General features: G+C 37.8%; 1 pseudogene; it reads left to right on the top strand.

Annotated features, from left to right (window-relative positions):
• The first annotated feature begins 2,756 nt into the window (after positions 1-2,756).
• LOC119051235 (hsc70-interacting protein-like) lies at positions 2,757-26,868 on the top strand (annotated as a pseudogene).
• Positions 26,869-27,925: the final 1,057 nt, after the last annotated feature.

The following is a 27,925-nucleotide window of genomic DNA, read 5'->3' as shown; positions in this document are numbered from 1 at the left end:
TTAGCCCTCTTGAACTATTTACCTCTCTAGACATATCCTTCCTTGTGCACATCTAGTCTCTGTCATACAGCTTCCCTTGTAGTCTGTATGATCATATCTTCTTGTTTTGAATTTTTGAGCATGTTATTACCTCAGTTTACAATAATGTGAATAATTCCTACTTATGCATCATCTGTGACAAAGCATTCTTGAGTTGTCAAGACTAATTCTGGTCCTACTTTTGAATTATCCTGCAGAAGGCAGTTATCCCAATCAGAAACAGATTGCATTGTATTGCAATTACCTTGTCAAGTTTCCACACATTTATTTTTTCACCATCTTTTTCCAGTGTGGAACACAATCAGACACATTATAAATGTTCAATAAAGATAATTTTAAAAATTAATTTGCTATAGGATGTTTTATATCTGAGGATTATAATGTCAATATTCTTAAATGATACACTCTGAAACTGTCTCAATCAGATTTCCCACAATAATGCTGCCTAAAAAAAACCCACCAAAACATGGTGGCTTAAAACATCAAGATCTTATTTCTCATTCATGGGTTTTCAGGTCAGCTCCAGCTCAGCTTGGCTAGGTTGCGTGCTGGGCTCTGTGCTCCAGGGTCCAGTTTGGGCCTGTATGTGCTACACATGATTTTCATACTCTTTGGTCAGTGTTTACCACCCAATTTCTTCTCCTGGTAAATCCGGGAGTCCAAAAGCCAAGTCAAACCATATAAGCATATTTAATGTTCTGCTTTTGTTGTATCTACTGTTTCCAAGACCAATATCAATAAAGCAAGGAAGTTTACTCTTCCCACAGGAATGGCAGGGGAATTAATATTTGCTGAACAATAATCTGAATCAGTGTAAATTCTGCTAAAGAACACTGACAAGAATGGACACCGAGCTTTCTCAACTGTAGAAAGCAGTCGGAAGAAAAAATTCAGTGTCCCTGCTGTAGTACTGCTCTAGGCATGGTTTCCGGTTCTCAATTTCCAGTTTCTTCATAGGCAACTCCTTGGCAATGCTAAAATAAAGTGATAGAAACAAAGATTCCCTCAGAGCACACAAAGGCTTAATAAATCAAACATGTTTCTTGGGTCTTCAAATAACTTTATGATCTGAAGTAACATCATATATCTCAAAAACTCTGTGGATGTGCATTTGATGTACTTGATCAGAATATTAAAAGATCAAAATCAGTACAAATGTTAGGGTTCAAAAATATCAAACTTGAGCATGAAGCCAAAAATTTAAAGCCATCTTTTCTTATAGACAGACTCCCCTTTGCACATATTTGTCCTCTTTATGTAGTTGAAACTTTTTCTGCCCTTCTTTTGTGATGAATGGGTGGTGGTGGGGATGGTTTTCAATGGCCTGAAATATAAGGAGATATTCTCATTGCACATGCAATTCTAGGTAACTTAATAGAAAAGGTATATAAATATCATAGCTGGAATTCATTTTACTTGTTGATAATCATGAGATAACCATATATACCAGTAAAATTGCCTTACCTATTCGCCAAATGTATACCAGGGTATAAGAGGAAGGAAATATATTAAAAACCATATTTAGAAAAGGTATTGATTTTTAACTGAGCTATTATATGAAGAAAATGTGCACATAACACACTTGCTATTTTTAGATTTGGAATCTGTATTCTCTAGGGAAAACTTTGGAGAACATCAACTAGTCAGTTTTCTATCATGAACATGAAGAGTGGTTCTAGGAAGAGATAATTTTATCACATCAGAAGATCATTCCGCAAAGCAGAACTGGAATTAAAAAGAGTTTAATTTCTTTAGTAATTACAGACAAGCAAATTAAAATTACAATGAGATACCAAGTGTTAGCAAAGATATGGAGCGAACACAGTTTTTATAAATAGCTGAAGTGAAGATAAATTTGCTACAACTGCCTTTGAAAAGAAATTGGCAGGACCAACTAAAGTTGAATGCACCCTATGACTCAGCTATTAATATTGCAGGTTATAGACCCATCAAAAATACTTAGGAGGACCAGAAATTGTGTACAAAAATTTTTATAGCAACATAATTCATACTATCCTCATGCTGAAAAAAAGTGTATATCAATCAAAAAGAAGAATAGATTAATCAAGGTACAGTCACAAAATTGAATGTTGTTACACACAGTAACTATGACAGATTTCAGAAGTAGAACATGGAATAAAAAAGCAAAACACAAAAGTATGCGTCTTAGATGATAGTATGAATTTACATACTTAAAAACAGATGAAACTAATCTGACTGGTAGTTGTTGAATGGAGCATAAGAAGAGCTTCTGAGGTGCTGTTATATTTCTCCACTTGGCTAGTGGGAACACAGGTGCATTCATTTTGTGCTAGCTCTTCAACCGTGCCTTTGTGATTTATGCATTTTTCTGGATGATTGTTTTACTTGAATAAAAATCTACTAATTAAGAAAAAACAGATAAATAAAAAAATTCTAAATATTTATTGTGCTGGGTGCTTTTATAGTTTATATAACTTTCCATTCTGACATCTAATTGTGAAGCAGATGCTGATAAGTTCCAGGGTACACAAGATGAATCTGAGGCTCAGCGATATTCTGACAATGCCGAGGTTAGACGATACCTTGTCACTCTCATAAAATCTCTCCAATACAGGTGTCTGGATCCTCTCACTTAATTATCCCATTATACTCTCCATTCAGAAAAGGGTTTTCATAAGTTTGCAACACAGCACTAAACTGTAAATAGAAAGCTCGTAGTTGAAGAAGGTGCTGTAATGAATGGAAACAAAAGTTTGATGAAGAAGGTTGTGAAATGGGAACTACCTGATAAGGAAAATGAGGGCGTTCTAGGAGATTCCAGTGAAAGTAAGTAATTCCCTTTTCCCTTTGTAGAGAAGTAGGTGTTAAGAAATTTGGGGGCACATGGGGCTAAAAGGATTCTGGAATGCTGGATGGATACAAGTACACCTGGGAAGCCATGGTGAGCCACAGAAGTAGTAGATACATAATACAAGTAACAGACATAACTTTGACAGTATTAAACTCATTAACGAGGTTTAAAACAGCTGAAGGACTTTAACTGTATCTATATTTAGGACCAATAGTTGTAAAGATTTATAATTTTAACACATTGACTATTACTCTTAAAACAAGTTTTTTTCTTCTTAACGGTGTCTTCTGTGTATATAATTTTCTTTGTACATTTGTATATCAAGTAATTGGTAGACTAATTAATCTTTACTTTGTATAGAAGTCAACATAATATAGATCAAGAGTTGGCGAACTTTTTCTATAAAGGGCTAAATGGTAAATATTTTAGGCATTGTAGGTCATAGGGTCTCTGTTGGTAACTACTCAATTTTGCTGTTATAGCATGAAAGTAGCCATAGATAATATATAAACAAATGGGTATAGCTGTGTTACAACAAAATTTTAAGTGCAAAACAAGTGGTGAGCTAGATTTGACCTGCGAAAGAAGAGAAAGAGAGGGGGAGAGAGAGATGGTGGAAGGGAGGGAAGAAAGAAAATTATGGACGATGAGATCAAAGAAGTAACCTGGAAACAAACCATGTGAAATCTTGCAAATCCTTAAAAGGGATGGCTTTTTGTCCAGAGGCAAGGCATGATGTGATTTCCATGTCAGAAATGTTTCTCTCTTGTGATGGGAAAGTCCATAGTGGTCAAGGATAGACATAAGAACACTAGTTAGGAAGACATTTTGGTGATCCAAATGAAACCGATGATGTCTCTGACCAAGGTCACTTTTGTGGAGGTAGGAGAAATGGTCTTGCTCTGGATCTATGTAAATAAAGGCCAAAGGGGTTTCCGGTGTATTGTTTGTTTGATAGATTTGGGATGGATGACTCTAGTTTGAAGGTAGACCAGATCCTATCTAAGATTTCTCCTCTTATTTTACATTCCTCTTGTTATGGAGGATGCATCCAAATTGTTTTCAATACTCAAAATTTGGGTTTTGGAATAAAATGGGTAAAGCAGTCGCACCATGGGTTCTAGAGTTTACTACTGCATAAAGTTTTTCTCCTTTTGGAAAAGCAGAGACTAAGTCAGAATTATGAAAATATGTATTGGCTCAATATGTATTATCAACAAAGAATTTTGTACTAGGCATCAGAACACGGTCACAAGTGCTAAATTATTCACTTTATTTCTCTTGGGATAATAAAATATTTTATACAAAACTCATTAGACTATAAACCTCTGTTTTTTTTAAATCCTCACCCAAGGATATGTTGATTGATTTTTAGAGAGGGAGGAGAGAGACAAAGAGAAATAATATGAGAGAGAAACATCACTTAGTTGCCTCCTGTACTGGCCCTGACTGGTTAAGTACACAACCTAGGCCTGCGCCCTGCCCAGGAATCAAACCCACATCCTTTTGGTTCATGGAACAGTGCTCCAACTAACTGAGCCACCCGGCCAGGGCAAGCCTCTACTTTTTAAGAAGAAAAGAGGAGCCACATAAAAAGTGGTTCTGCCTGGTTTGATCTGCCTGGTTTAATCTGAAACTCTCTAGCAATCTAGAAACTCTGAAACTCTGTAGAAATCTAGAAACTCTGGTGTCTAGAAACTCTCTGAGAATAGGTGCTGTGTTCGTCTCTTTAGATGGTCTGAAATCAAGTCCTTCTTCACAAGAATTCCTATGACTGAAATATTGTGCCTTCAATAAGCTTGAGTAGCCATTAACCTCACGCTATCAGCTGCATCTAATGCCTAGAGAAAGTGTTCCTACTAACATCTGTGTCATTATTGACACAGAAGAAGGGATAGACTATTGACATCCTTTCTACCTGTTTCTTCATGTCCTCGTCCACAGTAGGTGGGCTCATTATTAAATGTCTTGTATTCATATGAAATATGTAAAATTTCCGAGAATTAGAATTTGCTATAAATTATTTAAGTCAATTCACAGAAATTCTACATTGTTCTTATTCATTCTATCATCTAATAGTCAAAAGCAGTAAGTAACATGTTAGAAACTACCAGGGACTACTTTGAGTTACAGGTTCCCAGGCCAAACACCAGTGCTACCAAATCAGGACTGCTGGGAGTTGTGCATGAAAATTGTGTTTTTGTTTTTTATTTCTTAAAATCTGCATAGAAGAGCTTGATATTATGGACCTGGATTAGATTTTCCAGAATGGCGCTTCAGTCTTCCCATGATTATTGCGATCATGATATTTAGATATGCCATCAAAGCAGCTGCCACTAAAGAACTGAAGGCATTGAGAAATTGCAGCCTAGACATGATTTGGGGCAGACTTGTCGTTCCCTGAGAACATAGTACCTGACCATTTGAGAATGAGCTCACTTCAGGTCACCTCTGTTGGTCACACTGAATGATCACCTAGAGTTTTATTTCTTTAACTTTAGATTACCAAATGATCATCTCTGCTTCTATTTGGAGAATGTAATGTGGTTTGTTAGTGTATTTCCATCATCAGTAAATTGCTGATCCCTGCCAAATTTCACTGAAACAGCCAACCATACATACAGTCTTCAAAATAATCACCATCAATAGCATGAATTTGAAATCTCTCTCATTCCTTTCTTGGCAAATACAAACTGCTGACTCACGCACCTTTCTATGTCAAGTGTTGTTTAACCTCATATGGCAGCTTAGTAGTTTCATTCCAAAACAAAGACTGGAATTGGAAAGTGCAAGGAGAAAGTGCAGTAGGTGAAATGAAAGTTTTGCTATGTGTTACCATATATAGGAATCTTAAATTACCTCTAAATAATATACAAGCTATGACGTGAGGCTGAAATGAATCTGTGACAGAACATTTTATCCATACTCATCTCTCATCTTTTCTCCTAGCAAAGATAGGGAAACAAATTTACTTTGTGGAATTTTTTCTAATTAAGGCATTTTCATTTCAAATTCAAAATTATCACCCTATTTTCTGGATTACCCAGTAAAGAGAGCTGGTTCACCCATCATTTTAGCAAAAATCCAGGCTGTTATTAGTGAAGCATGATACTATTTAGTCATTTGATTTTCCCCAGAATGAAGTTCAGTATGTTATCACTACAGCCTCAGTTTTTCAAGCATCCAAAATTATCAAGTTAAAGAAAAGTAGTAACCAATTTCTGGCACCTTTATATTGAAAGTCCCCCATCTCCATTCCTACTCTGTGGCAGGATTATGAAATTAGCAAGCTAACTCAAGATAAAATCCATGCACTGTGATTTTTCTAAAATGCCGAGCAACTCCTTGTAAAGTTCTGACATAACCACATACAAATTTTTCCTGGATTTATTTGGGAATCACATTTCTGAAAATGTAGTAACAAAATCATGTAACTTACTTTGCACTTATATGTAAAATAGAGTTATGTTCTCTACTTAGATAATTACACATAGGTTTTCCTACATGATGTCCACTGGGTACTCAATAACATGTATGATGCTAGAATTCTTTACTGCCTCACAATATAATATGCATTCAGGCTTTTTAAAAAAATCCTTGGCCCATACCCACTAAATGGCCATAGGGAATCCTCATTGTTGTGACAACCATAAACGTCTCCTTACGAATTTCCAAAGGAGAACTCTTAAGAACCACTGATCCAGTTGACGAGGAAATAGACATCCTTCCAATACACTGAAGGACAGCACCCCACTCAGAGCCTATAAAATGGGGCATTACAACATAAACTGGCCTCTATATTTTTATTTATTTTTATTTTTTAATACATATTTTTATTTTATTGATTATGCCATTACATTTGTTCTATTCCCCCCCTTCATTCCCCTCCACCCTGCAGACCCCTCCCCCACCATTCCCCCCCCCCCTTTAGTTCATGAACACGTGTCTCAAGTTCTTTGGCCTCTATATTTTTAAAACTTTCTTTGTCCTTTTGGACTGAGTGGTGAAGTGAGCGTGCTGTGGATTTAGAGTGAGAAAATATCTCAGCTCTAATCATGGTCCTCCCTTGAATTCAGTAACTATGTGACTCTGGGCAAGTTACTTCCCCCCATTCTGAGTCTCATTGCCCTTATGAATAAAGCACAGGTAATATAGTGACTGTCCTGCCCACATCACAGGATTGTCCCCCAAATCAAAAAAGTATGTATGTGATCTAACTTTGCTATCTAGCTGGTTGTTAGAACTGTGCAGTAATTCTTAATGCTCAGTGATGCCATGAGGAGATAGGCAGGGGACTGTGCTTATAAATCTAGGACTGGCTGGTGTTCTGGTTGTATGGATTGACTAAATGTGGGTTCACCATATCCAGTAAGTGCTGCTCCTACCAATGGCTTCCATCCAAGGGTCTACATTGGATTTATACTCCTGTCTGCCCCCTGAGCACAACATTTCCTATGTTGTCTCTGGGGCATAGCTTCCAGGGCTTTCTCTGCTCTCTTTTCTTCAGTGTCCAGTCCATCTCTCCACTGACACCTCCCCTGTTAGGCTGTCACTTTCCCACCTACTTATTTCTTCTGCTTTATGAATGCACGCACTCTCTCTTACACCTGCCCTTCTTTCTCCAATACACTTTCCATAGATATGTAACAGTAGCTCCTAACCTTGACTGCACATTAGAATCAGATTTATAATTATTCCTACCATATTAGTTTACATGGCAAAAATTTCCTAATCATTGCTAGTCATTTTTTAAAAACTTCCAGTGACATGTAGAAAAGCTGTAGTAGACCTTTGGTGTTAAGAAATTAGCTCAGGTGGGTGAGAGGCAACCAGTAACAAAGTCTCCAGAGGCCTGTGATGATTCAGTATGGCAGGAGGATGTCCCCACAAGAGCACGAAAACCACAAGGAAGTCATGAAAGTCTAGGAGAGAAGCTGGGAATTAGTGCAGAAATTCAGGGTCAATGGTGAGCACAGATTAAAGAGCGGTTGGCCTTGATCCAGATGTCATAACTATATCAAATACTTCTCCTAGGATGGTGCTTCTCCTGAAGCCTTGGATGTGCCTGAGAATTTTTCTCCTTGCCATGTGAGGACAGAGCCCTAGTGCTGGTTTGAACAGTAGCATTGGGCAATTCATATACTCACCAGGGAAAATCTGAAATTTAGAAATCTGACATGAATTTCATTAGAACTCATGAGTGCTCTACTGAAAAACATTCTAAGTTTTTTTCAGGTGAATCTTTGTGAAAGGCCAGGCTAGAGGTAGGAGTTAGACCTAGTTTCTGAAAGTATGATTTTAAGACAAGTAGACATTAACCAAAGGAGCTCAGGAACCAGAACTGACTCAGGCCCCTCTTAAGTCAAGGTATCAGGAGAACCAACATAATGGTGATTCAGAATCAGATGGGTAATCTATTCATGGTTCTGTGTGGTAGAGGGGTCTCTTCTACTTAAATAAACCTTATCTGATATCTGGGAAAACTGGAAAAATGCCCACCTTCCTGGGCAAAGGAAACAAAAAGGCCTGGCCAGGAAGCGAACCAAGGGCTTACTGTTATTAGCAACATCCTCTTGTTAGGAGAAGTAACACCTAGTTCAGAAATTAGGCTGAAATGTAGTTACTCAGGCTGAGCAATGTGGCTGAGGTGAGAGGAACTTTCAGGCTCTGTGACATTCTTACCCCAAGAAGAGCATTAAGCAAGTCTGATGGCAGAGCTCACCCCAGACTTGTCCTAAGTTTGGTTGGGCTTGAATAGTATGGTATGCAAGTTAATGGCATGAGTTTAGGGATGTCTATCTATCTATTTGTTTGCTTGTTTGTTTGTTTGTTTTTTGCTGTTTGAGACAGGCCTGTGTGTCTTTGGGAACTAATAAGCACCTCAATGAGCCTCGAGTCTGCCTGGGCCTAAAGGCTCCCTCTGCCCATAGAGAGCCGCTCTGGTCCGGAGCTAGAGGCCATTTGTGCAATAATTTGTGCATGTACTGCTTCCCTGTCCACAGAGGCTTGTCCAGAGCTGTGCCCTCCAATGTTTTTGAACCTTAGCCACTTTACCCCTCATTTACTCAGAGTTCACCATCAGCTCCTTGACCTAAAAGACACCTTTCCTAACTCAAGTTTTGGATTCATCCTCCAGAATCTTCATGAAAGTTTGTGAGCTTACACCACCCCCACTGCTGCAACGGCTCCGCAGGAGAAGGAGTGCTGCTATCTGCACGATTCATTCTGACTCACACTTTCTCCATGCTCACTGAGGACCTCATTTTGTACTTTTTTCATTTTCTGTGTTTTGTTATGGATAGATAGCAAGAATTTACATTTCTAGCCCTGGTTGGTGTGGCTCAGTGGATTGAGCACCAACCTGTGAACCAAAGGGTCACTAGTTTGATTCCCAGTCAGGGTACATGCCAAGGTGGTGGGTCAAGTTCACACTGTGGGGCATGTGAGAGGCAACCACACATTGATGTTTCTCTCCATTTCTTTCTCCCCCCTTCTCCTATTTCTAAAAATAAAAAATAAAAATAAATAAAATAAATATTTGAAAATAATTAAAAATTTACAGTTTCATTGATGGCACAATAAGACTTTGGTATAATCAATAGTGAACTGACATACAGAGGGCTTATGTTTTAGCAGTCTCTGCTACTACTAATGCAAATTTAAATAAGTATTAAACTTCTCTGACCATCAATTTCTTCTTCAGTAAGATGGAAAAATGACATCTAGCTCATTTCATCATTGACTTGTAATAAAAATCAAATGAAACTCTAAATACAAACTATAAGGAAAATTACAGATAGAAACTATTGATCCATCTACCCATTCATATACTCTCAAAGAGTTGATGAGCCCCTATTTATTGTGGCAGGGAGAGTTAAGCACTGGGGCTACTAGTCAAGTGAATTATTTGGATATAAATGAAATAATCATTTTGAACTGTAAGTTACAATTCTGACAGAGGCAATAAAGGAGAGGTGTGTGGTTCATATAATATGGAAGATCTAAACTCCTTATGGTGTCAGTTATCTGAGCTATAGGGAATAGAGAGAATTTAACCAGGTCAAAAGGGCAAGCAAGAGAATTCCAGAGACTCAGAAAAGCCTAAGTCAGGAGGGAAAATGCAAGAAATAAAGGACAACCAATAAGCCAGCATGGCTTATCTTCTCAATTGGAGAGAAGGATGAGGTGGTAGATGGTGAGGCTTAGGAGGCAGGTATGCACCAGATCATATACTGCCTGTTGGTCGTGGTAAGGAGATTTGGCTTTAACCTAAAAGCAATAAACCTTTAGGGGAAACAAAGAAGAAAGAGAGAAAAGTAATATGTTGAGATTTGAATCTTAAGACCATTCCTCTTATAGATATTTGACTGCATTTATTATTTTATTCCTTGACTTTATCTTTCATCAACCCCATCTCAAATTTTTTTGATTGCTGTAGTAGGATGCCCATGGAACTTAAAATGTTTTGCACAACTGGACTTATATTTTAATTCCCCCATTTACAAATTATATAATTTTAAAGAAGGAGCATAGTCTTCACTAAGTCCTCTTCATCTAATCTGTGAAATGGTCACGATAATTCATCTCAGAGTTTTGAATGAATAAATGAGATCATATATGCAATTTCTGGCGCATAATGAGTCAATAAATGCTAGTTTTGGTTATTACCCTCTCTGATAATTTACTCCTCTTTTAATCACACTCTTTTAGGTAAGTTACATTTTATCTTTTTTCTCTTTTTAATAAGAAGGTGACATTATTGATCTACTATCAGTACAAGATGGTATTTCATTTATTTCCTATACAGGGGATGGATTTGCATCGAGACATTTACATTTGCTTCTTAGGTTCACTAATACCCATACTCTACATTACTTCATCCAGCAATGATTTAGCTGATATCAGGAATTAATATCATTAATCTTTTAGGATTTTGCCAAATGGAGTAATATAAAATGATTCCAAAAAAGGGGGTGAGTGGGAGTAAATTTAGGTTGCACTCTTACTACTGTTAGCAGTAGCCAGTCAACTCAGACAGTCTTTCGCTGCATGGCACTTATGTTTTTCAAGTGGGAACAGTGTCACCCATATAAAGCAGGTGCACCTGATTTTATAGTATTGAAAAATTGTTCACCCTAACCAATAAGATGTTGGGTGGGTGGTGACTTCAATTGTCAGGCTCCAGAAACTCTAGTAAATGAAAATGGTCATTTTTGAGTAAGACACAATGGAAAATGTTAGGTAGTATTTGACCTACAAAGGGTAAAAACATCAAAATTAATTTTGGGATAAAATTAAGATTCTCCTCACAGTCTCAAAGCTTTCTTCTCTAATCACACTGCAGACACTATCAGTGAATAGGGAATCTTTGTATTATTTCCAAGTTTCTCCCATTGTCAGTCACTGTGACAAAGTGCCGGCCAGTCTGACACAATGATGAATCACTCCAGACATTGAGTTTTCACATGGCTGTCCGGGGTTCTTATAAGGCTGTAGTCTGCAAACGCCACTGACCAACACTGGGTGCTCTGCTCATGAACAAAGCTGGGACTTGGTAAAAGTTAAGCATATGCATTTAGAAAAGAGAGATGTGTAATAAACATTTACTGTCTATATTTTTATTGTGTCTTCATGTTGCAATTGATTTAAATGCCTATTAAGTAAATTCTCGCTTTCCCGATGCCTTCTTCTATGCTCTGCTGAAATGTGTTAGATGTGAGAGCACATTGAGTTTAAATATTAAGCGAATATTTTTGTTTATTGTTTTCAGCTATAAACTAACATAGCTGGGCTCTTCTTGCCCTTTATCCTTGAAATTTTAACTAGGAACATAATTCTCTGCTAATAATTTTTTAAACTGATTAGATCTAGCAAACCCAATGCTATTGGAATATATGATGGATTAGTGCATTGTCTGATGCAAATGTACTTGTAATGTCTACCTTAGTTTCCTGTTGAAGGGCTTGTCAATACACCACTGCCTCAAATCCATTTTCTTGGTAAAAATGTTGTAGTTTTCTCATTATTATTCACAAAGGCAGCTTCCTGAGTGATTTCTGCTCCTGCACAATATTCATGATAGCAATTTGATACCTTAGCAGTTTCAAGGTTATCAAGTGATTGAAAATCCTACTGCTTACTTCAAGGTGTAACATACAACTGTGCTGTCATCCATTATAGCAGCATAATAGTTTTTTGTAATGCCTTTCATGAACTGCTGATTTAGAAGTGTAAGCCTAACTTCTGAAGGCACTTATCAGTCTCAGTCTGGGGAAGTATTGCTTAACTGGAAAACATTAGTCAGGGACCCTTTGTGTGACTTAAAAAAAAACAAAGAAAAAAATTAAGTTTTATTTCTCTTTTAGATAGTGCTAGAATTCATTAAAATGCATTCGCAAAAGCAAACAAAAAAGGCATAGTTTATCTGGTCCTTTGAATGGCTAATGCTAATAAGCAGTGGTTCTTAGAAGTACTGGATTTTGCAGGTTGTGGAGATTAAGTTAGAAGCAAGAAATTACTGAGAGAGATGATGGAGGTGTTGCTAAACTAAAAATACACAAAAGTCAAGTAAATTCATAATAAAGCTTGGAAGTAAGATTAATCATTATTCCAAATCCCCCTTTAAGCTCCAGCCACACACTGAATTTTGGTTTAGGGGTCTCTGGTTGGAGCAGAGGGTTTGCATGAATAAGTTTAGAAAGTAGCATCTGTTTAAGTAACAGATGTCTGTGTCACCAAGGTGCTATGTTTTCCGTTTTTATATACGGGGAAATTGCTGCTGAAAGAGTTTTATTGTCTTTGTGCAAATGAAAATATCATATTCTTCTCCTTACAGGGTTTCTTCTGATGATGTGATTCTGCAACAACCATAAAGAACTTCAGTTTCATCAAAATTTTTTTGTCACATTTTAGAATGTGATAGTTTCTTATGAACTTTCAATTATGCGTGAAATGAGGTTTGGGATTGCAGATATTTAAAAAGGCCCTACTGGGTCGAAGCAAATTGAGCAGGGTGAGACATAGGGTCGTCCCTCACCTGCTGTGACACCAACAGACGGGACCTGAGGAGGCCCCCATAACTCCCTCAGAGAGCTCTAAGGATTTAGACGGAGGGCACCTTCTGGAATGATTTCAACTTCTATCATTTTATTTTCAGTTTATGGAAATCTCTTTGCTCCTCTTATTTTTCAGGAGAGATGGTAAATGGAGTCATCCAAAAATATCCTCCAACCTGAGAAAAAAGTAACCATCCTAAATAGGATAGGAAGTATGCACAAGGATCTGCGCTTTGGATGCATACCAAGGTACAGTGGTTGTCTTGAAGAAAAGCACCTTGTGCAATTGTTTGAGTTGCAAGCCAAACTGATGATATCTTTCATGAATGCCATTTTTACTTAAAGGTCAAAAGAGAGATAAATTATGGATATCCGGATTTGGTTATTTCAAAAACATTGTAAAAATGAATTAAGTCTGTCACTTTGAAGAAAATGATGGACAACATTTGTTGCCAGTGATAAAATTCAAACTTTCAAGTGGAAATTTGAACTTTAGAAAATTTGTATCCATCACCATGAGTTTACCAGATTCCCAATATTTAAAGACTTTTGTGACGAGATTGGCACTGCTGTTAATAAATGAGATTTTTAAATATTCTATAATGAAATGTGTCATTATTTGTAAGATCCACATAACTCAGTGAACTGAGATTTTCCAAGTCATCAATGCATGATCTCACAGGCTTACATAAGATAAAAAGGATCTATTCCAAGTATAAGAAAGGCTAGTGCATTATGATGTAATTGTAAGAAATGTTCACTGAAATTATTTCAGATCAACCCACAATTAACTTTTAAGTAACTACTACTTTTTGAGATTTGATGTACTAAGAAAAAAAAGAATGTTTGTAATTATCTAAAAAGGCAATTAAAATTCTCCTTATTTTTCCAACTATGGACCTGAGGATGGATTTTTGTCATGTATTTCTCTCAAATAACAAACAACAGATTGGATGCTCAAGTATACGTGGCAATCCAGCTCTCTTCTATTCTGTCAAACATTCACAAGATTTATAATGACAGAGGTATTTAGAGATTATTAAATTGACTGGCTTATTAAAGTAAACCTGAAAGATCTTTTGTCAAAGGTATCATTTTGTGGACAATTATAAAAATTAAAGTGATTTCAGGAGCTCATGGGTGCCTCATATTTTCCAACAGTGGATTCTACATCTATGGAAATCATGTACATATGGTAAAGCAAATATCTGTAGGTATCAACAGCCTAGTACCAGCAGCTGAGGTCAAATGAACATTAAGGCCTTACCAGATTAATTAAGACATATCTGTATACTTAAGAACTTCAACATTCCCTCTTCTGAGCCCTACACTTCTCCCACTCCACTCGTTTTTGGAAACTATCAAAATGTTTTAAAAATATTTTATTGTTTCTTTATTACAATGGTCCCAATTTTCCCCCCTTTGCTCCATCCACCCAGCCTGCCCTCTACTCCCCATAGTCAATCCTCACACCATTGTCCATGTCCATGGGTCATTCATATGTATTCTTTGACTAATCCCTTCACTTTCTTTCAGTCAGTCCCCACCTCCTCTTCCCTTCTTACAGCTGTCGGTCTATTTCATGTCAAACTATCAATTATGTTTGTGAATCAATTAAGTTCACAAGAATTCTCTTGTCCTTTCTGTGTAGCTCAAGTCAGAGCCAACATTGTTCATGATTTCCTTCAGGTTACTATAAACTGGATGGGCTTAACGCCATTGTCATCAAGTTGTGTCAGTCACCGTTGCTCTGAGAAAGCTGGGAGGATGTCATTTTTTTCTAAGAAATGGGAGTATAGTGAGCAGCCCAGCTGGGACTATAAGCTATGAAATAGGAAGAGACTTTCTGCCTATTCAAGGTTATGAGAACAAAGAGATGGTAGTCCCTCCAAACAAACAAACAACAACAAAAAACCCCTAGAAACTAATGGGGACCAGGTGTAGGGTCTAGGTTAGCACTCGGCGAAGGATAGAGGATATTTGGGAGTGATGAGGTAAGAAGCTGAGCTTCCACAAAGGACATTAGAAATATAGTTTGTGAAAATGTTCTGGTAACATAAAATTGATCAGAAAAATGAGGCCCTCATGACACCCAGATATCCCCAAAGTGTGTATAAAGCCACCCTAGCTAAAAGGAGAAAACACAACTCAGGGTATAATGATTCTCTTTTATCAATACTTACCTGAGAGATGACCCATTTCCTCCAAAAGCTAATAAAACTATAACTGATTATTTAGTGACTCCTCTAAAGAGAAGAGAGTTGTAATAACTCAGTGGGATGCATTTAATGTTGGAAATTTAAGAGGCAGGTTTGGGATAGGCAAGACTTAAATATTCCTAACAGCTGAAAATAGCTGCAAACCCCACTCATTCTGAGACCACTGCCTCATCTGAAGTTGAACCATGTCTCTCTGTTTCTTTTCTCTCAATATTCATTGTCTTAAGAATCATATTTGGTGGAAAGAAACCTCTAGAGACCGGAAATTTCAGAAAATACCTTTCAAGCACTCAAGTGAACTGATGCTGGGCCTCTTTGTCCCTCAGACTGTATGAGTGTGTTTATATGTATTTAATAAACTAATATTTCAGTAAACACAACATTCCTTTGAAGATAAGTATGACTTAGAAAAAAGTTTATTATGATTCAAAATTATTTTTAATTATAAATGCTGAAATTTATCTCCATGTTATAGACAAGTATGATTTAATAATGTGCAGAAATCAGTTTTCAGAGATTATTATGAAAGTTGAGTGAGGTTGTTTGAATTGAAGGACATAAAATATAACAGAAGGCTTAATAAAAATATTCACTTCAGTATTATAGCTACAATTTATATGAAGGCAGATGTGAAGGCTTTGTCTAAAAATGGTGAAACTCAATTGTCATGTTTATAGTTGCAGTAACAGTTTATCCATGGAAATTTTTATAGATGTCATTAGAATGGTCATTATTAGTCCTCTGATTTCCCAGCTAACCTAACACTAAGAGGAGAGCACCAATCATACCTGAGTAGAACGTCACCTGAGACACCTGAAGACTTTGCTGCATATGTCAATTTCTAAAACTGAACTTCTAAAGACACTGTACATCTGAGTATATGATCTCTCTCATCATCATCTTCAACTCCATTTCATTTACATCCTCAACAAAGCAGCTCCCGAATATTGCCTGAATATTATGAAGGCAGGCTATAAAAGAGTAGAGAGTAAAGTTACATGGGTGTGATGGTGAGAGAAATGTAAGAGCCCATGATAGGGCCATCATGAAAAGATGTGTGTTGCAGCTAGAGTAGGAGCAGAGGCTCAGGATCAGAGGGCAGGTGCTTGCTTCCTTAAGGCAGCCTAGATCACTCTGCCTTTGACCCAAATTAACAGGCAGGTGTTCAGGGAAATTCCAGATTACATATAGCAACTAGATTTCTTCTGGTATACTGATGACACTTGATGGATAATGGAGCTGGCATTCTGTATTGAAATAGAATTGGGGTTGTGGGGCAGAGAAGGTTGTAATTCATTTATAATATCTGCCATGGACATGACAAGGGTGACTGCTATATGTGTGACATATTTACCCCCCTGCTCTACATTTTTCTGAGCAGCCTGCTAAATGTATGACTATCTCTTCCTTCCACATTCTCAGGTTCTAAGGTCACCTTGATGTTCAGTGATATTGCCTGCTGTAGAGATTGGCATGTGTATGAGAATTCCTGGCACAGGCACGTCTATCTTTTCTTGTCCTCCCATTTCTAGAAGACGTAAGGGATTTAAGTTTCCATATTCATCATTCTCATAACCCTCTTCACTGGTCCTGTTCCCAGAGTAATTTTCCTAAGACTCTGCCAGAGATGCTGTCCATTTCTGTATTCTCTCAAATGAAAGACATAGACAAAAAAACCCTATTTGTCAGAGAGAGAGAGAGAGAGAGAGGACTCACTGGGACTATTCCCTTAGGCCACTAAGATCCCTATAATAATTCAAATGAGATGACAGCCAAATAACTTTTTTATTTGTTCCCTTCCCTTGACTTGCCACCAGAAGGTGGACAGTTTTTTTAGAAACCCCAAATTAAAAATGGCTTCTTCTCTCTATTTATATTGCATTTTAATTTAATTGGTTGCTTTCTTCCTTTTGTTTGGAGGTGGAGACCCAGCTCTAGGGGCCTAGAGATGATGAGTAAACAAGGAGAGAAAAAGAGAGAGCACGCACATGAAAAGCCCCATCAGAAATACTTTCTCTTATTTATAGTGACAACCCCCAGCAAAGTATAAAACTATATTAGGGAGATGACAGCTTTGTTGCTTCTTGATCACAAACCAGCACTTAGTAGCTCACTTTTGTGAACAGCTAAAAAGGGCTGCATCTTGATAAACCAGGGTGAGGAAAAGGGAGATAGAGAAACTGAGCGAAGGGCAATGTGCCCTAGACAAAACCAGTATAAAGACCAACACTCTAAATAGAAGGGAGATTCTTAGGTTATTAGTTGTGGATGCCCTCGACTGCAGGTGAATGAAAACCACTTCCCATCCACAAATTAGAATGCCAGGAAGGCAAGAAGTCCTTAGATTTGCTTAACAGTACTAGGATTTATATTTGATAAATAAAACATTCAGTCTTCAATTTACTTCCCATCAAAATAAGGGATGCAGGGAAGAATGCATGAAAATATTTGAGGCATTAAAATAGAGGCATTTTTCAACTCATAAATGGGTCCATGTTTGAAAGTTCAACAAAAGTGCACTCTGTGCTAAGATGAAGATCCTGCTCTCAAAAGACACTTCGATGGAACCAGAAGTTTTCTGGAAATTGATTTGAAACTTGCAATGCCTTTAGGCTGTGTTGGGTGTCTCAGTTAGTTGGAGCATTGTCTCAGGCACCAAAAGGTTACGGGTTCAACTCCCTGGCAGATCACACACCTATGTTTGATTCCCATTCAGAGCACATATTTAAGGTTTGGGGTTTGAGCTTCAGTCACAGCATGTATAAAAGGAAACCGATCAATGTTTCTCACATTGATGTTTTCCTCTTGCTCTTGCTCTCACTGCCCCTCCTTTCACTCTCTCTAGAAATCATTTTTTTAAAAACTTGTAATGCCTTCTCCATAGAGATTATGTTAAAAGTGGCTGTTGCTTTTCAGTTCCCAATCTCTTTTTTTAACACACAAAATTTAATTTTCTTTCACATATGAGCATTGAACATATAGACACTAAAGTATCATTTATAATAACTCAAAAGTGAAATATTTAATTGTAAGTCTAACAAAACATGGATATAGCTTTGCTGACAATTACAAAATGCTAATGAAAAAATCAAAGTTCTAAATAAATGGAGAGATATGTCATGTTCATGTATTAGAAGACTCAGCACAGTGAAGTATCTGTTCTTACACACTTGATATACAGTGTTAGTGCTGTTTTCTATTAAGAATCCATCAAGATTCCTCATAGACATAGACAAAATTATTATAAAATGTATATGGAAAGACAAAGAAAGTAGAATAGCTAAAACAGCTTTTAAAAAAATTTTATTTAGTTATTTTTCAAGTACTTTTTTTTGTCTATTTCTCCCATCCCAGTCCCCCCTCCGCCCCATGCTCCCCACCTCCCTCCCATTTCCTCCCCCCCAGTCCTCATCCCTGTGTCTTTCATACTTGTTCCTCCAAATCCCTCCCCTTTTTCCACCTTAAATTCCCTTCCCTCTCCCCTCTGGTCACTGCCCACTTGTTCTCTATTTCAGTGTCTTTGTTTTTATTCTGCTCGCTTGTTTGTTTTGTTGTTTAGCTTCCTGTTAAAGGTGAGATCATATGGTATTTGTCTTTCAAGACCTGGCCAATTTCATTCAGCATAATGCTTTCCAGTTCCATCCATATTGTTGCAAAGGGTAGTAGCTCCTTCTTTCTCTCTGCTGCATAGAATTCCATTGTGTATATGTACCACAATTTTTTGATCCATTCATTTACTGTTGGGCACCTAGGTTGCTTCCAGCTCTTGGCTATTGTAAATTGTGCTGCTATGAACATTGTGGTGCATAGGTCCTTTGATACCAATCTCTTTGTTTTTGAAATATTACTTCAACTGTGCTATATCAACTCTTCTTTTACTAGCACCATTATTATTATATTATTATTATTATTAGTAGTAGTAGTAGTAGTATTTCTATGATGGGTATTTTTAGTTTAAATCTAGGATAGAGGAAGTGCTTTGCTGACAGAATCCATTAAAATATCTGACTTCCCTTGAGCTGAGTCACTTGAAAAGGGAGAAAAGCTAGAGAGAGGTGGAGGGCAGAAGGTTCCCTGCCTATAAAGACGTCAACAGTCACTCCTCACTACAAGTGTGAGTGCCCAAGAATCCCAGTTTTAACTTAGGCTGAAGACATCTCACCATTGCTTTAGGTATGTCTCTCTGATTCCGTCCTTGCTATCCATTCCCCTAAACCCCCTGGTCCACCTAACTTGACTAGTTTTAAGAACACATGCAGTTTTATATCAAAGTCCTTTCACAGTCAGGACCATGACCTGTTACTTCCTTTGTTTCTACTCCTGACTCATGTTCGATTGCTATCTCAGCTCTTCCACTCTGGCCGACTCTTAATCGGAACACCCAGTCTTTATGAATCTGCTTCTACACACATTAGCTTATCTTTGTCATGGTTAGGCACTGTCTTTGATGTGTGGTTCTGCCTGCAGGTAATCACCTCCACCTCCCTGACTCCCATATGCTCTCTTTGGTATCTGAGGTCAAGAGAAAATATTCTAATGAGAAGTATGAAGAAGGGGAAAAGGGAGTTATTTATTAACTTCAGTTAACTCTTATTAACTCTATAATTGTTTAAAGAGTTATCTAAGTCAGCCACCCATCCACCAACTCCACTAATTCCACAATTTAATTAAAAATGGGTTCTTTTGGTGATACTGGGGTCACTAAATTCCCACATATTCTTCTCTGTTTTTTCCCTACTTCCCCCTTTCAGACTCACAGGGGTCTTGCAAAAATAATAATAAAAATAAAAAGAAGCTCCACACACCCCAACTCAACTCCTGAATCCACCACCACCAACTTCAGTATGAAGCTTTTCCATCAGCACAGTTGCCCAACCATCACAGTGTTCTTCCCCAAGTCAGAGTTCTTCTCATCGCCATCACTAATTTGAGTTTTGGTTCCTTACTTTTTTATCTTGTAAAAAAAAAAAAAAGAAATCAGCAAACCCTGGGGAAGAGGTGAAACTACAGAGAGGTGGGCAGGAAAAAGGCTCTGAAACAGTAATTAAGAAAATGGAGAAATACCAATGAGATGTCAAGTCTACTGGTGGGCATGTGTAACAGAAAGCCAAACTGACAGACTTTTAAAAAATGTGTAAGTAGATAATGTTTACTTATTTATTTAAAAATTTACATACACAAAATCCTCTCCCTTTTGGCATACAATTCTAGTTTTCACAAATGCCCCCATCGTTCTCAGAATACAGAATAGTTCCATCAATCCCAAAATACTGCCTCTTGCTACTCCTTTGTAGTCCCACCCTCCCCCAGTCTTTAACCCTGACAACCACTGATCTCTTTTCTGTCCTTACCATATTTTAAAATTGGAGATGAAAATTTCCTGTATCAGTGGTAAATATGGTTTCCTTCTTATCTCAGCATGGCCCTTGGTTTGAAGTTTTTGTTGCACTATAGCTCACAACAATGAAGTTCAAAGAAGAGTTATGGTTTTCCAAAGCATTTCTATCACTGTTTTGGCGAATGCTTTCCTGTCTGGATGCACAGAAAGGTGTGGGGGTGGGGATAAATTGTGTTTGAAAAAATGAACCAGGTCTCATAGAAGGTCCGTTTTCAGCACAGAATTGCAATCCTGATATCAAATTAGAATTGCTTCTCAATGAGGAACGGCTTTTATTACACTAGGTACAAACTTTTTCCAGAGAATCCCAGGTTTGATATAACTTTTAATTAAGTTTCTCAAAAGCTGGAGCTCATTTGTTCTTCCCTCTGTCTGCCACCTAGCAGCAGTGTGCAGGGCTCTGTATTCACTGAGACCTTGCTTGGAATTCTAATTCCAATTTGAGCATTTATACATAATTTTTGTTCATTCTGTGAGTTTTGTAAATTATTTGCTTAAATATCATCAGTATCTATTTCCTTCTCTCCCTCCATTTTCACTGTGGGAATCTCCCTGGATAAGGCTATTAAGCAGTTCAAGCTACCTCTTTTCAATACCAGATTGCAGTTAGTATTTTAAAATCAAATTAAACAAAAATAAATTCCCTAAACAAATTAAATTACAATATGCATTCATTTCTTACCCTGACTGGAAGTAAAAAGGTGGTAAAAAAGAACCCTAGGAAGATGATTTTGGCAGAAGTATTATGAAAACCAGGTGAGCTTTTTAGTGTTTATCTGAATAATAAAAGGCCCAACACTGTAAAAACTTTCAACCAAATTTGAAATACCAACCAGTGCTTCTTTTGGCATTCAAACTAAAAAGCAGACAGTAAAAAAGAGCAGGCATTGGTATGAAAAAAAATCATTCTGTGGCCTTTTTTTTTTGGTGGTGGTGGTGGTATGATGTTTCGGAGGCAAGAAACTCACACATGTATTCAGGATTCCCAAAGTTGTATTTTTAAAAGTTACCAATTTCATTCCATATACCTTTACTATCTCTGATCCAATCTGCATTTCATCACTGCTAGAATTATACCAGTGGAAGTATTTATTTAGACTAGCAGAACAGAGAGGTTTTATATGCACTTTGAACACATTATACATCCTTGTTTAATCTTGTTTATTTGCTATTTATTAAATAGCAAATTTCATTTGACTGCATAAAATGCATTTGGAATTGATAACTCTAAAATGTAACATCAACTGTGCTTATGAGAAGCCATGTTATAGCTACTTCAATTGGCTGACACCCCATGTATGATGTCTCATTATAGAATATCCAGGGAAAAGAGCTAGTTCTTCAGGTGCTATAGGTAATGACAGCAACTCTTAGATGCTTATGTAGGAAATAATACATATATACATACATACACACATATGCTTTATTTTTAATGAGCCATATTGGTAAGCAGATCTTAAATTTTTTAGACTATCAATATCATATGGGTAATTACTATGATCCCCTTATGTTTTCCAAATAATGTATTATGATGATTTCATATATGCTTAAAAATGGAAAATAGCTTTGACTTTAATGAAGGAAGGTTACCAAAAAGTCAGAGAATGAGGTGCACAGAATGCACACAGGCTACAGCAGGGTATACTTACATATCATTTCATTCATGTAGATTCAGCGTAGTGCTCAGTGAATGGAAAAATCAAGTTTTATTTTTGAACTTTCTGAGATATTTTACTTCCAAATATTTTAATCAACAGTTGGTTGAATCTGTGGATTATTAGGAACCACCCTGCCTATTTTCAGGAGTTGTAACCCCCCATAGCTAAGACTGGGTAAAAAGGCCTTGGGACCATAAGCCACTAAGGAGACTAAACTTATTCTCCTGGCAGGGCACAGCCTCTGCCCTCTTCACTTCACCCTGCTTGGCCCCTGGAGGATGGCTGGATAGTAAATGACAGGTAAGATTCCTCAAGGGAGAAGCAACCTAAGACAGACACAGTCATGAAGGGACAATCAGGGAAGGACTTAGGGGACTACAGAAAAGGGGTGATGGACCTTCACCCCTCTGCTTTGTTATAGTCTGAGTACTCATTCTATCTGTAAGAAGTCCCCTAATCTTTTGGCTGCCTTACTTCCCCTGCCTGACTTAAGCCAAAATAATGCCAAAAGGGATGTGTGGCCCTGTGCTTGAAAAAGCAGTTCTCTAGGGCAATCAGGCCTAAAAAAGAATACATAAAATCCTGTGAAACTTGCTTTACTATGAATGCTCTTAATTTAAATGATAAGGGTCCAATCATAAAATAAGCTTGTTTCCCAAAGTTTTATGGTCCTTTGGTGTCACTCTATCTGACCCTGACTCAGAATAAGCCCTCATAGTTCTTTGAATGTTATCTGTCCCTTGATTATTACTGCCTGACAATGACTGATGAGCTTTATGTATATGCCTTGTATGCCCATGCAAACTAAATCCAATAAAAGCTCATGGAGAAAGAGGCTTAAGGCCCTTCTCCTCTGAGAGATTGGCCCCCTTTCCTACCCAAGCAGATCATGTCTTGGTAGACTTATTCTCATCCATGACAGCCAGGGGGTCTCTGAGGGATAAATTCCCCCCACAGTGGATATGAAACCAGATGATATGGAAAGTCAATTGTACATTAATAGGTGATAGGAGGCATGCATATTTACTTCATATTTTCTTTGTTCCAGTCTTCTCTAACATGGAAAATAATCTTCATGTTGGAAGGGTGTAGAATGTGAGAGGTAATATGATGTAATTTAAAAGTAACAGTCTATGGAGTTCAAAACATGAATTTGAATCCAAATCTTCTCAGTCATGATGGGTCAGAGGTGCTGTTTACAATGCCAATTCTCTTTCCCGCTGTCTCACTAACAAATTGTCTTTCACTTTAAACTCTATGCTGGCTAGTTTTGAATTCTTTTCTGCATGAAGCCAAGGACTCACAGTAGGTCATGAACCTTCCCCTGGAACACCTGCATCATTAGGAGGTAGTGACCCTTAGAAGGTGATTTAGTCAGAAGGATACAGCTCTTATGAATGGGATTAGGTGCTCTTACAAAAGAAATTCCAGAGAACTTTCTTGCCCTTTCCAACATGTGATGAGGCAGTGATAAAACAACTGATAACCAGAAAATGGGCTCTCACTAGACACCAAATCTTCTGGCACCTTAACTTTAGATTTCCCAACCTCCAAAACAATGAGAACTAAATGTTTGTTGTATAAGCTACCCAGTCTACAGTATTTTTGTTATAGCAGTTCAAATAGTCTAAAAATTATGAAAGAGACACCTTTAGAAGTAGAGCTATCCTATGAGCCAATTAAAAATTTTAATGGGTATTATATGAAGAAGGAATTAGAATCATTTTGTTTAGTTTAAGCAACCAGAGATATGAGTGCTATGTAGAAGTTATAGGGAGGTAGATTTTGGCTGAATACAAAGACTTGTAAGAGCACTAGTCTTGAGATTTGATAGACTAGAATTATATGCCCGGTCATGCTACTTCCTAGCTAGGTGTCTTTGAGTAAATGAACTAACCTCTCAGAATCACAGTTTCTCATCTGTATAAAGGCAAGCTCACAGAAGTACTGCAAAGTAAAAATCCTATACTAAATTTGAAAAAATCCACATAGTTTCTGGCATATAACAAGTACTCAATAAGTGCAATTATAATTGTATTAATGACAGAGATGCTCAATAATGAGAAGGATGAAGACTTTCTAATGATTGAGAGTATTTTGATAGTGAAAATGTTCAAGCACATTCTGAATCCTTTAAAATAACTGAAAGGCTACTGTGGGCAGCACACATCAGGGAAAGTAGTTGTATTCAGTTCCCATCTTTATGGGCTAGCAATTACATGATGACTAGTAGGGCAGGTAAGGCAAATATATTAATACACGATACTCTAGGACAAGTGCTATCAAAGTTGCAAGAGGCTAAGAAGATTAAGAGCCTGAGGGCAAATCCTTTTAAGGGAAATATAGAAGGCTTCATGAATGTGGCAGTACCTGAAAAATGGAAACATTTCCAGTGGGTGGAGTAAGAGGAGAAGCAGGGCATTATAGAAGAAACTATTATGAGGAGAGGTAACAGGCAGGAAAGCACAGGAATATATCCAGAGAAGCAACACCATTTGAAGGAATGCCATGGCAACCCTAAAGTAAAATGATTTGAGGATCACGGAATAAGTCTTGGACTTAATAAGTGGGGAGAGAGTAAATATTTGGAGGAGAGCAGTGACTTTATTAAAACTGCTTTTAAAAAACTAAATTTGACAGTGGCAATGAAAAATGTTAGAATCCGCGTGATTCCTAACATAGGAAGACAAATAAGAAAAATAGCACAGTTTGTTCTGCCTGTTGACAGCCAACACCTTCCACAAAATCACAATGAGTTTACACCCAGGTTCTGGAATCTGGCTGCAAATTTAGCAATGCCTGCTGACTCTCACTACTTCAAAACCATGGAGCACAGCCCCAGAAAGTGAGCAAGCTTTGGGCCTTTGTGAAATTGTGTAAGCAGGATCCCACAATTCTGCATACAGAGAAAATGTCCTTCATGAGGTGGAGAGCATGGGAGGTAAAATACCCCTTGCTACTCCTAAAACTAAATCAGAAGAAATATCAACTAGGGAAAAACAGATAGTAAGTAGGTGGAGGAAAACCCAAAGACAGACAAACAAGCAAACTACAAAAGTGATCTAAAAATTGACCATGGTTGCTTTATCCACTCATCTATTGATGGACACTTGGGCTGCTTCCATATCTTGGTGATTGTAAACAACACTGCAATGAACATAGGGGTGCTTGTGTGTTTTCAAATGAGTGTTTTGTGTTCCTTTGGATATATTCCCATAAGTGGGACTTCTGGGTCAGAAGACAGATCCATTTTTAAATTTTTGAGGTATCTTTATACTGCTTTCCACAGTGGCCACACCAGTATGCATTTCCTCCAACATTGCAAAAGCATTCCCCTTTCTCCGCACCTTTGCTAGCAACCTTGTTTGTTTATTTATTGATGAGAACCATTTTGACAGGTTTGAGATGGACATCTACACATTGGAATACTACTCAGCTGTAAAAAGAAGAAAATTTTACCCTTTGTGACAGTATGGATGGACCTGGAAAACATTATGTTAGAGTGAAATAAGCCTGTTAGAGAAAGAAAAATACCCTATTATTTCACTCATCTGTGGAATCTAATGAACAGACTGAACTAACAAGCAAAACAGAAACAGACTGATAGATGGAGAACAGATGGCAGCCAGTGGGGGGCAGGAGAGTTGGGGGGTAAAGGGATTGAGCAAAAAAAGCAATAAGGATTCATGGACATTGATAACAGTGTGGCAATTGCTAGGGGAAATGGAGTATAAGGAGACTAAAAGGTAATGGAAAAATACAATGAAGATTAAGCAAAAAATAAAAATAAAAATTTACCATGAAAATGTGATTAAACAGACTGATGCCTCCCAAGAAATGGGAGATGAAAATGTAGAGATAACTGAGGAGATGAAGAATCAGACAAATGGTAAAAACATGGCTACCACTGATACCGTCGATGGCAGTGAACTACAGAAAGCTTGTTCACAGATGCCATGAATCTAAATCCTCATCTGGACATTCTGTATGCAAAGAGAACCAGTTTCTTCATCAAATTACGGAAGTCAAAAGTAGTCATCTGAGACTACTGAGCCATCTGAGCCATCTGAGACAGAGCTGTTGCAATATATCTTGTTTCAGTGCAGCCTTACAAGTGGTGAGGAAAAGCACACAGACTTCTGGGACGTTGGGAAGAAGCAGACCATGATCTTGACTTTGCATGTAAATTGGATTATGATGAAAATTATAGTTCAATGCTGAATGATGTTCAACTATGGCCACAGAAATTTCAGAACATAAGAGAAAGTAAAAGCATAAATGTGACTAGTGAGAGATCAAAGAAAGAATAGAAAGAATTAAGAGAGCTTGGGAAGAACATGAGAGAGCCCGGAAAGAGAAAGAAGCCAGACAACAACCAGGATCTCAGTCTGTCTGTCTCTTCAGGTGTCTTTCCTGAAGAAATGCACAGTAATTTTCCTGGAGGAGTGACTAGAAGGGAAAGGGGCATGCCCGGAATGGCAAAAATGCCTGGGTTCAATGAAATTCTTAGTGATACAGAAACTCTTAAAGCCATACAGGATCCAGAAGTTATGGTGGCCTTTCAGGATGTGGCTCAGAAACCAGCAAATACGTCAAAATATCAGAGAACCAAAAGGTTATGCATCTCATCAGTAAATTGTTAGCCAAATTTGGAAGTCAAACATAATGTCCATCTGATGAATGAAGCCCTTGCTGAAGGAAAAGCAACAAATCAACCCAACTGGTTTGCTGTATCACAAACCAGTGTATCTCTAACCTACTCAAGAAGAAAGCTGCAGTGCTTTGAAGAGAATCCCCATTGCTCTGCCCCAAATGCAACTATAACATTTTACAGTGGTTTTCCATTAGGGTATTCATTCAGATCATGTTTTTCTCATATGAATTATAAAGTTTAAATACTTTTAAACCTTCAAAGATTACAAGATGATGGCAAAGTAGGTGAAAAAATACACTCATCTTCTCCAAGGACAAAAATGGAATTACAACTAAAATATAGAACAATCAACCTGAATAACCAGAGGGCTAGCTGAACAGAAGTCTTATAACCAAGGATTTACAGAAGAAACCACATGAAGACTGGGAGGAATGGTAGAGATGTGAAAAGGGCTGTCCCCATTCAGACCAGGTGGAAGCTGAGATTCCAAAGGGATATCTTAGCTGCAAAAGTTCCCCCAGAGGACTGTGGGGTCTCAATCCCACTCCAGGCTCCTAAATTCAAAGTACCAGAGCCAGGAAGAGGTGTTGTGACATGTAACATCTAACATCCCATGTAACATCTAGCTCTGAAAAGCAGCAAGGATTTTGTCTATCCAGGAGAGGCTAGAGTTAGCTAGGGACAAAGTTGTCCTCTTAAAAGACCAGCGGACAAAATCTTATTTGAAGCCACTCACTCTGGACTGTGGTGGAGGGAGGATGGAGCAGACTATAGTTGTGTGGGGAAAGACTTGGGTTTGTGGCTCTGGAGAGAGAGCCGAAGGAACAGCCAGCCACCAGGATCTCTGTATTTTGTTATTCTGCCACACCACAGAAGCCACTTTTCTTGGGTGGAGCTCTCCCCTCTAATACATGAACCTTGGGGAATGCCATAGTCTCACCTTCAGGATACCCTGTTGCCCCAATCTGTAGAGCTTGTGCCCTACAGAGGACTAAATTGCCTGGGCCAGGGTGTAGAGGTCTGGGAAGACTCAGTGAGGTGTCAGTGACTGAGTTGTGTGTCCTTGGGG

This window comes from Artibeus jamaicensis, unplaced genomic scaffold (genome assembly GCF_021234435.1).
Source record: "Artibeus jamaicensis isolate MK-2021 breed Jamaican fruit bat unplaced genomic scaffold, CSHL_Jam_final contig_1284, whole genome shotgun sequence".
Taxonomy (NCBI): domain Eukaryota; kingdom Metazoa; phylum Chordata; class Mammalia; order Chiroptera; family Phyllostomidae; genus Artibeus; species Artibeus jamaicensis.
Note: the sequence above shows the minus strand (reverse complement) of the source record. Positions and strands in the feature narration are given on the sequence as shown.